The sequence below is a fragment of the Triticum urartu genome, chromosome 4A (assembly GCF_056163025.1).
Source record: "Triticum urartu cultivar PI428250 chromosome 4A, HENAU_Tu73, whole genome shotgun sequence".
Lineage (NCBI taxonomy): Eukaryota > Viridiplantae > Streptophyta > Magnoliopsida > Poales > Poaceae > Triticum > Triticum urartu.
The window spans coordinates 76,140,964-76,149,122 of NC_141876.1; the positions used below are offsets into that span (position 1 = coordinate 76,140,964).

At 45.9% G+C, this 8,159-nt stretch overlaps 1 long non-coding RNA gene across 1 annotated transcript; it reads right to left on the reverse strand.

Annotated features, from left to right (window-relative positions):
* Positions 1-2,752: 2,752 nt before the first annotated feature.
* Positions 2,753-5,035, reverse strand: LOC147974861 (uncharacterized). The gene is made up of 3 exons (XR_015601997.1): positions 4,383-5,035; positions 4,144-4,291; positions 2,753-4,035 (listed from the first exon to the last, which is right to left on the reverse strand). It is a non-coding gene; the product is annotated as an uncharacterized LOC147974861 (long non-coding RNA).
* Positions 5,036-8,159: the final 3,124 nt, after the last annotated feature.

Genomic DNA, 8,159 nt, shown 5'->3' on the forward strand with positions numbered 1-8,159 from the left:
TCTACGAAGGGCCTATCCATTTACTTTTATGTTGAGTCATCACCCTCTTATTAAAAAGCACTAGCTGGAGAGCGCAGCCGTCATTTGCATTCATCACTGTTAATTTATATTGGGTATGACTATGATTGGATCTGTTTTACCTTGAATTACAATGTCTAGTCAGTCCTTGATCTTTAAAGGTGCTCTGCATTTATGTTTTGCGGTCTCAGAAAGGGCTAGCGAGATACCATCTTGTTATATCATATTATGATTGTTTTGAGAAAGTGTTGTCATCCGAGATTTATTATTATGACTTGCTAGTTGATTATGCTATTGATATGAGTAATGATGAGACCTGAGAATTATTGCAAGTGTGGTTAGTTATGATCTATGCTGAAAACTTGAATGCTGGCTTGACATAGTTACAACAACAAGAGCAAACCGAGTTTGTAAAAGTTTTTCTTTCTTTCTTTCAGTTTGTCAACTGAATTGGTTGAGGACAAGCAAGGGTTTAAGCTTGGGGGAATTGATACATCTCCGTCGTATCTACTTTTCCAAACACTTTTGCCCTTGTTTTGGACTCTAACTTGTGTGATTTGAATGGAATTAACCCGGACTGGTGCTGTTTTCAGCAGAATTACCATGGTGTTGTTTTATATGCAGAAAACAAATATTCTCGGAATGACCTGAAACTCCACGGAACATCTTAGAAAAAACAATAAAAAATCCTTGCCAAAGATGAAGACCAGGGGGCCCACACCCTTCTCACGAGGGTGGGGGCGCCCTCCCCAATGCGCGCCCCCTACCTCGTGGGCCCCCTGTTGCATCTCCGACTCCAACTCCACCTCCATATATTGAGTTTCGATGAGAAAAAAATCAGAGAGAAGAAATCATCGCGTTTTACGATACGGAGCCGCCGCCAAGCCCTAAAACCTCTCGGGAGGGCTGATCTGGAGTCCGTTCGGGGCTCCGGAGAGGGGGATTCGTCACCGTCGCCATCATCAACCATCCTCCGTCACCAATTTCATGATGCTCACCACCGTGCGTGAGTAATTGCATCGTAGGCTGGCTGGACGGTGATGGGTTGGATGAGATTTATCATGTAATCGAGTTAGTTTTGTTAGGGTTTGATCCTAGTATCCATTATGTTCTGAGATTGATGTTGCTATGACTTTGCTATGCTTAATGCTTGTCACTAGGGCCCGAGTGCCATGATTTCAGATCTGAACCTATTATGTTTTCATGAATATATGTAAGTTCTTGATCCTATCTTGCAAGTCTATAGTCACCTACTATGTGTTATGAACCGGCAACCCCGAAGTGACAATAATCGGGACCACTCCCGGTGATGACCATAGTTTGAGGAGTTCATGTATTCACTATGTGCTAATGCTTTGTTCCGGTTCTCTATTAAAAGGAGGCCTTAATATCCCTTAGTTTCCAATAGGACCCCGCTGCCACGGGAGGGTAGGACAAAAGATGTCATGCAAGTTCTTTTCCATTAGCACGTATGACTATATACGGAATACATGCCTACATTACATTGATGAGTTGGAGCTAGTTCTGTGTCACCCTATGTTATGACTATTACATCATGAACCGCATCCGGCATAATTATCCATCATGGATCCGGTGCCTACGAGTTTTCCATATACTGGTTCTCGCTTATTTACTTTCCCACTGCTACTGTTACAATCACTACAAAATACCAAAAACATTACTTTTGCTGTCTTTACTTTTGTTGCCGCTACCACCACTATCATATTACTTTGCTACTAAAAACTTTGCTGCAGATACTAAGTTTCCAGGTGTGGTTGAATTGACAACTCAGCTGCTAATACTTGAGAATATTCTTTGGCTCCCCTTGTGTCGAATCAATAAATTTGGGTTGAATACACTACCCTCGAAAGCTGTTGTGATCCCCTATACTTGTGGGATATCAGCAGTTCCTTACCTCCCCTCGTAGTTGAGGGATAAATTGTTGTCTTAGCGTCTTTCAAGTTCTTCATAGTGTCCAGCAGATATAAATCCCAAGTGACTCAAAGAATAGAGCTATGCTCCCCGGCAACGGCGCCAGAAATTAGTCTTGATAACCCACAAGTATAGGGGATCACAACAGCTTCCGAGGGTAGAGTATTCAACCCAAATTTATTGATTCGACACAAGGGGAGCCAAAGAATATCCTCAAGTATTAGCAGCTGAGTTGTCAATTCAACCACACCTGGAAACTTAGTATCTGCAGCAAAGTGTTTAGTGGCAAAGTAATATGATAGTGATGGTAACGGCAACAAAAGAGTAACGAAAGCAAAGTAATGTTTTTGGTATTTTGTAGTGATTGTAAAAATAGCAACGGGAAAGTAAATAAGCATAAACCAGTATATGGAAAGCTCGTAGGCATCGGACCAATGATGGATAATTATGCCGGATGCAGTTCATCATGTAACAATCATAACATAGGGTGACACAGAACTAGCTCCAATTCGTCAATGTAATGTAGGCATGTATTCCGAATATAGTCATACGTGCTTATGGAAAAGAACTTGCATGGCATCTTTTGTCCTACCCTCCCATGGCAGCGGGGTCCTAATGGAAACTAAGGGATATTATGGCCTCCTTTTAATAGAGAACCGGAACAAAACATTAGCACATAGTGAATACATGAACTCCTCAAACTACGGTCATCACCGGTAAGTATCCCGATTATTGTCACTTCGGGGTTAACGGATCATAACACATAATAGGTGACTATAGACTTGCAAGATAGGATCAAGAACTCTCATATATCGATGAAAACATAATAGGTTCAGATCTGAAATCATGGCACTCGGGCCCTAGTGACAAGCATTAAGCATAGCAAAGTCATAGCAACATCAATCTCAGAACATAGTGGATACTAGGGATCAAACCCTAACAAAACTAACTCGTTTACATGATAAATCTCATCCAACCCATCACCGTCTAGTAAGCCTACGATGGAATTACTCACGCACAGTGGTGAGAATCATGAAATTGGTGATGGAGGATGGTTGATGATGACGACAACGAGGAATCCCCCTCTCCGGAGCCCCGAACAGACTCCAGATCAGCCCTCCCGAGAGGTTTTAGGGCTTGGCGGCGGCTCCGTATTGCAAAACACGGTGATTTCTTCTCTCCTATTTTTTTCTCCCTGAAAGCAGTTATATAGAGTTGGAGTCGGGAGGTCTCCAGGGGGCCCATGAGGTAAGGGGGCGCACCCTAGGGGGGGCGCCCCCACCCTCGTGGCAAGGATGTGGGCCCCCTGGTCTTCATCTTTGACGAGGATTTTTTATTATTTATTGTAAGATATTCCATGGAGTTTCAGGTCATTCCGAGAACTTTTGTTTTCTACACATAAAACAACATCATGGCAATTCTGCTGAAAACAGCGTCAGTCCGGGTTAGTTCCATTCAAATCATACAAGTTAGAGTCCAAAACAAGGGCAAAAGTGTTTGGAAAAGTAGATACGTTGGAGACGTATCACATACTAACCACTAATAATCCAAAGGCCGCATGATGTCCAAAGTAATACTCCAAAATATCATATCCAAGCCATCATTAAACTAATCATAAAAGCCACTAATATTCCGAAGGCAACATGATATCCAAAGTAATGCTTCAAAATATCATATCCAAGCCATCATGAAACTAATCATAAAAGCCACTAATAATCCGAAGGCAACATGATATCCAAAGTAATGCTTCAAAATAATATCAGATACCATCAAGAAAAATAATCATAAAATCCACTAAGAATCCAAAGGCACATGTCATCCACATAATCAGCAAAATATAAGTCCTAGAACTCCAAGCAATATCATGGCAATAGCAATATCAAAACAATACTCCGAGAAATGCCATGAACAAATCACAAGTAGCTAGAACAATATTTTAAACAAGTTTAAATAAAGAAACCATGTCACTGCATTGCCATCATGCAAATGGAGGGTGTGGCTTGCCGGGGGTGGAAGAAATCACCGGGAGAAAGTGCGAGAAACTCGTGGAAAGAATCACTGGAAAACGTAGTCTCTCGTAGGGGGCTGAATAAGGGCAGGGGCAAAATGGTCATTTTCAGAATGTCAAAACATGGTGAAAATGTTTCCATCAGAACGGGCTCAATAAAACGAAGACGTGGGCTTTAGAATCACCTGATTTGGAGTTGTGGTTAATAAGTTATAAAGGGTTGAAGTTTGGGGACTTTTCTGCAAAAATATCATCACAAACAAGTCCCTGAGTGGATAAGGCAGAAGCGCAAGGTTAGAGATACGCTTTCTGTTTAAGAAAACATATTCCGGGCTGAAACAGAGAGGAAATACGCTTTCAGAATAAGAAAATGTATTTTGAGCAAAAGGAGATGGAAATACGCTTTCAGAAAACGAACACGTACTACGGGTTGACGCTTCCACTTGCCACGCGGGCAGAGGCGGGGCCAGGTACGCTGGTCGCTGACGTGCGAGTCCCATGGGGCGGGGCCCGTCACTTATCCACGTCGGCCGACCAGGTCAACGCGCGCAGAGGCGGGACCGGGTGGGTGCGACTGACGGGTGGGATCAGGGAGGAGGAGCGGGGCCCACCAGGCTCCTGTCTCCTTCTTCCTCCCGCTGGCCCGACCGAAGCAGAGGAGGGGCAGGGTAGATGCGACACCGGCGACTGCCCCGACGGCTCCGGCAGTCCCCGGCTGTGCCGAGGCCACCGACGAGACCAACGAGGAGCGGCGCATCCATCTGGGTAGGCTGCGTGCGCCGGGGAGGGATGGAGCACGAGGTGGCCGTGGCAACAGAGAACCGGGCGGCGACCGATCTTGGGGGAAGCGCGGCCACGCCTACTCCCGTGACTAGGCGTGGGGATGGGGAGGCTAGGGGGTAGTGGAGAGGCCTCTGGTGGCGACAGAACGATGAGGGAGTGCTCTGTTCGGCCGAATTTAAGCAGAGGCCAGCGGCGAGGCTTCGGCCATGGGAGGGGCAGGAGAGGCTCTCCGGCTCGGTTGACTGGTCGGGGAGGTCTAGGGGAGAGGAGTGAGGCTGCTGGTGTGCTCGAACGGCTCGGGGGAGGCCTATATATAGCCGTGGCGTGCCGAGGGGTGAGCGTGGCCACGGTGACGCGTGTGCCGTCGCGCTGGCGCGAGCAGAGGCACGGGGAGGGATCGGGAAGGCGACGAGCTATTGATGCCGGGATCACGGAGAGGTAAACGACACCGGGAAGCAGAGGAAGAAGCCGAGCGCCATTAAAGCTCGGTCGGCCATAGTGCGCCCGTGGGCGCGCGGCTCCGAGAGCTGGCGGAGGGGGAGAGGGCTCCAGGAGGACGGCGATGATGCGAGCCAGCTGTGGGACATGATCACGCGCGCGAAGGCAACGAGAGGAGGAGGGGGTCTAGCACAAACAGCCACTGGACACGCGCACTTCACACAGAGAACGTGCACAGGCACACTATTGTCGTGGTCACCATGTGCACGGGCATGTAGTGGGGGAGAGGGCCTTGAAAATGTTGTCTAGTGAGTAGTTCATCCAGGGGAGGTCTCAACCGTGGTGGTAGTTCGGTGAAAACGGCTCTGGTTAAAAGGTAAGAAACCTCTGAAGTTTAGTGCAGTAAACTTGAGTCAGAACTGCTGATCAATAGGAAAGGTTTTGGGAGCAATGGAGTTGTCTGCGGGGTTGAGGTAAAGAAGGACTTTCATCCTGGTAACTTGGAGAAGAATTGGATCAAGTTAAATCATAGTTGCTTTGCAACTGACCAAAATGGTCCAGAAATGAGATTTGGATGATGCACTCAAATGGTGTGGCCAATTTAGCTCAATTTTGGCAAGGCTTCATGATTTGATCATATAAAGATGCTGTATAAGTTTCATACCAATTGGATTCACCAAAATGGTACTTGCTTCACAAACATCCTTGCTGACCAGAAACTTCCAAAAGTTCTAGAGGAATAATGGCTTGATGAAACATGCCCAAAATGGGTGGAGGTAGGGTATATCACTACAAAAAAAATACACTTCCGTGATGATACGTGTTTGTCATAGTAGGTCGCTTTTTTTGTCATGCATGTACATCCGTGAAAAATTTATGACAGAATCAAGATAGTCATACCTGTGCTGTCATAGAAGTGTTCCATGACATTACCAAAATTATCATCATGGAAGTGTCCACTTCCATGATGATAAATCGCGCGTCACAGAAGTGCTTTCGTCAAGGGTGACCGACACGTGGCATCCACCGTAACGGAACGCCGTTAAGCTATCGGGTCGGGTTTTGGATCCGATAACCCGTTAATAGCCCCGACCAATGGGGATTTTCCACGTGTAAAATCATCATTGGCTAGAGGAAACACGTGTTGGCTCATCGTCGGGACAGATGTCATCCACTCACTGGACAGAAGGCGCCTATGATACGTCGACACGTGGCACGGCCCAACAAGTTTAAATGGGCCGGCCCAACTAAAGGCCCACAAGATTTTGCGGACCATAATGGCCGGCCCAGCTAAAGGCCCACGAGATTTTGTGGACCATAATGGGCTGGCCCAGCTAAAGGCCCACAAGATTTCACGGGCCATAATGGGCCGGCCCAGGTAATGCCCCACAAGATTTTTGTGCGCCATAATAGGCCGGCCCAGGTAAAGGCCCACAAAATTCTTGCGGATCATAATGGGCCGGCCCAGCTAAAGGCCCACGAGATTTCACCGACATTAATGTGCCGGCCCAGCTATAGGCCCACAAGATTTTGAGGACCTTAGTAGGCCGGCCCGTTAACTGGCTGCCATGTTTTGGGCCAAATGCTGGCCAATATTTGATACGGTCTATTAATGGCCTGCCACGCTCCGGGCCTAATAGTGGCCCATATGAGATCCGGCCCGTTAAAAGCCTACCACGTTCTGGGCCAAATTACGGCATAGATCAGGTCCGGCCCTTTAAGAGGTTTTGGGCCTAATTATGGCCCATATCAGATTCGGCCCGTTAACTGGACACTATGGTTTTGGGCCCACTTGCTAAAGGCCCACTTAGTAATTCGGCCTGATATTAGTTTTGGCCTGTTAAAGGCCCGTTTAACATTTTGACCCTATATTAATTTCAGCCTGTTAAAAGCCCGTCATATAGTTGGGCCTAACTACGGCCCGGTTTCCATCCGGCCTGCTCACAGCCGATATCTGATTGGGCCAAACAAGGACCGAGACAATTTTTCGGCCTGTTAAAAGTCCATGATTTGATTCGCACAATCATGGGTCGGGGTTCATTTCGGGCTGCTGCCGGCCCGTGAGCTGATCGGCACGTTTCAGGCTCAACCTACATCGTGATTGCATGATGGCCCGATTATGTACCGTAATTTTACGGTTTGGCCGGTTTACTGCGAAGACAGGATATATATATACAGTAAAATAACTATAGCATCATGAATAAGAGAAAACCTATACTATACAATAAAGAAATTACGGCATATTACATCCACTGGGCATCAAAGTTCGCCACTATGATAATAAAGCACAAGCAGACAGCAGATTACATACACTGGGCATCAAAGATCACCACCAGTGCAAATAAACACGCTGACAAAATAATATACAAAACCGACATCACTTCAATAGAGTTCAAGAAAGGTTAGCCCTGCTGGGGAGCTGCAGCGCAAGCAGCTGAGCAAGATGAAGAGACTGCGCTTGTTCAACACTTATATCTTCCTCACTCTGAAAGGTAAACAAGCAGACAGATGACAGGTTTTGCACATAAAAGTATCAGTGCTGACAATTCATCACATTTCTTACTGACGAATAAAGTGACACAGTTTAAGTTTGCATTAACACAATATGGTATTGTTCAGGTCAAGACATGGCAGGAAATGACATTTTGAAGGAGTTGGCAGCTTCACGACACCACTGGATTATAGATCAAGAACTCATAAGTATCAATGGTTAGTGTGCTGTCAATTTATACCATTTCAGATTGGCAAATAAAGAGATGGTTTAAATAATAGTAGAATGATATGACATTTTTCATAGTTAAGACATTGCAGAATATGACATTGTGCTGTAGTGGGTAGGTTCACCACACCACTGGATTACAGATGAAGAACAGAAGCATACATGCAGTGCAAAAGAAGATCACTTGCTCTGTATAGTTTAATTTACATGGTATGAAGAAGGAACTTGGTTGTACAACTGAAAAACTTAAATTGAGAAAGG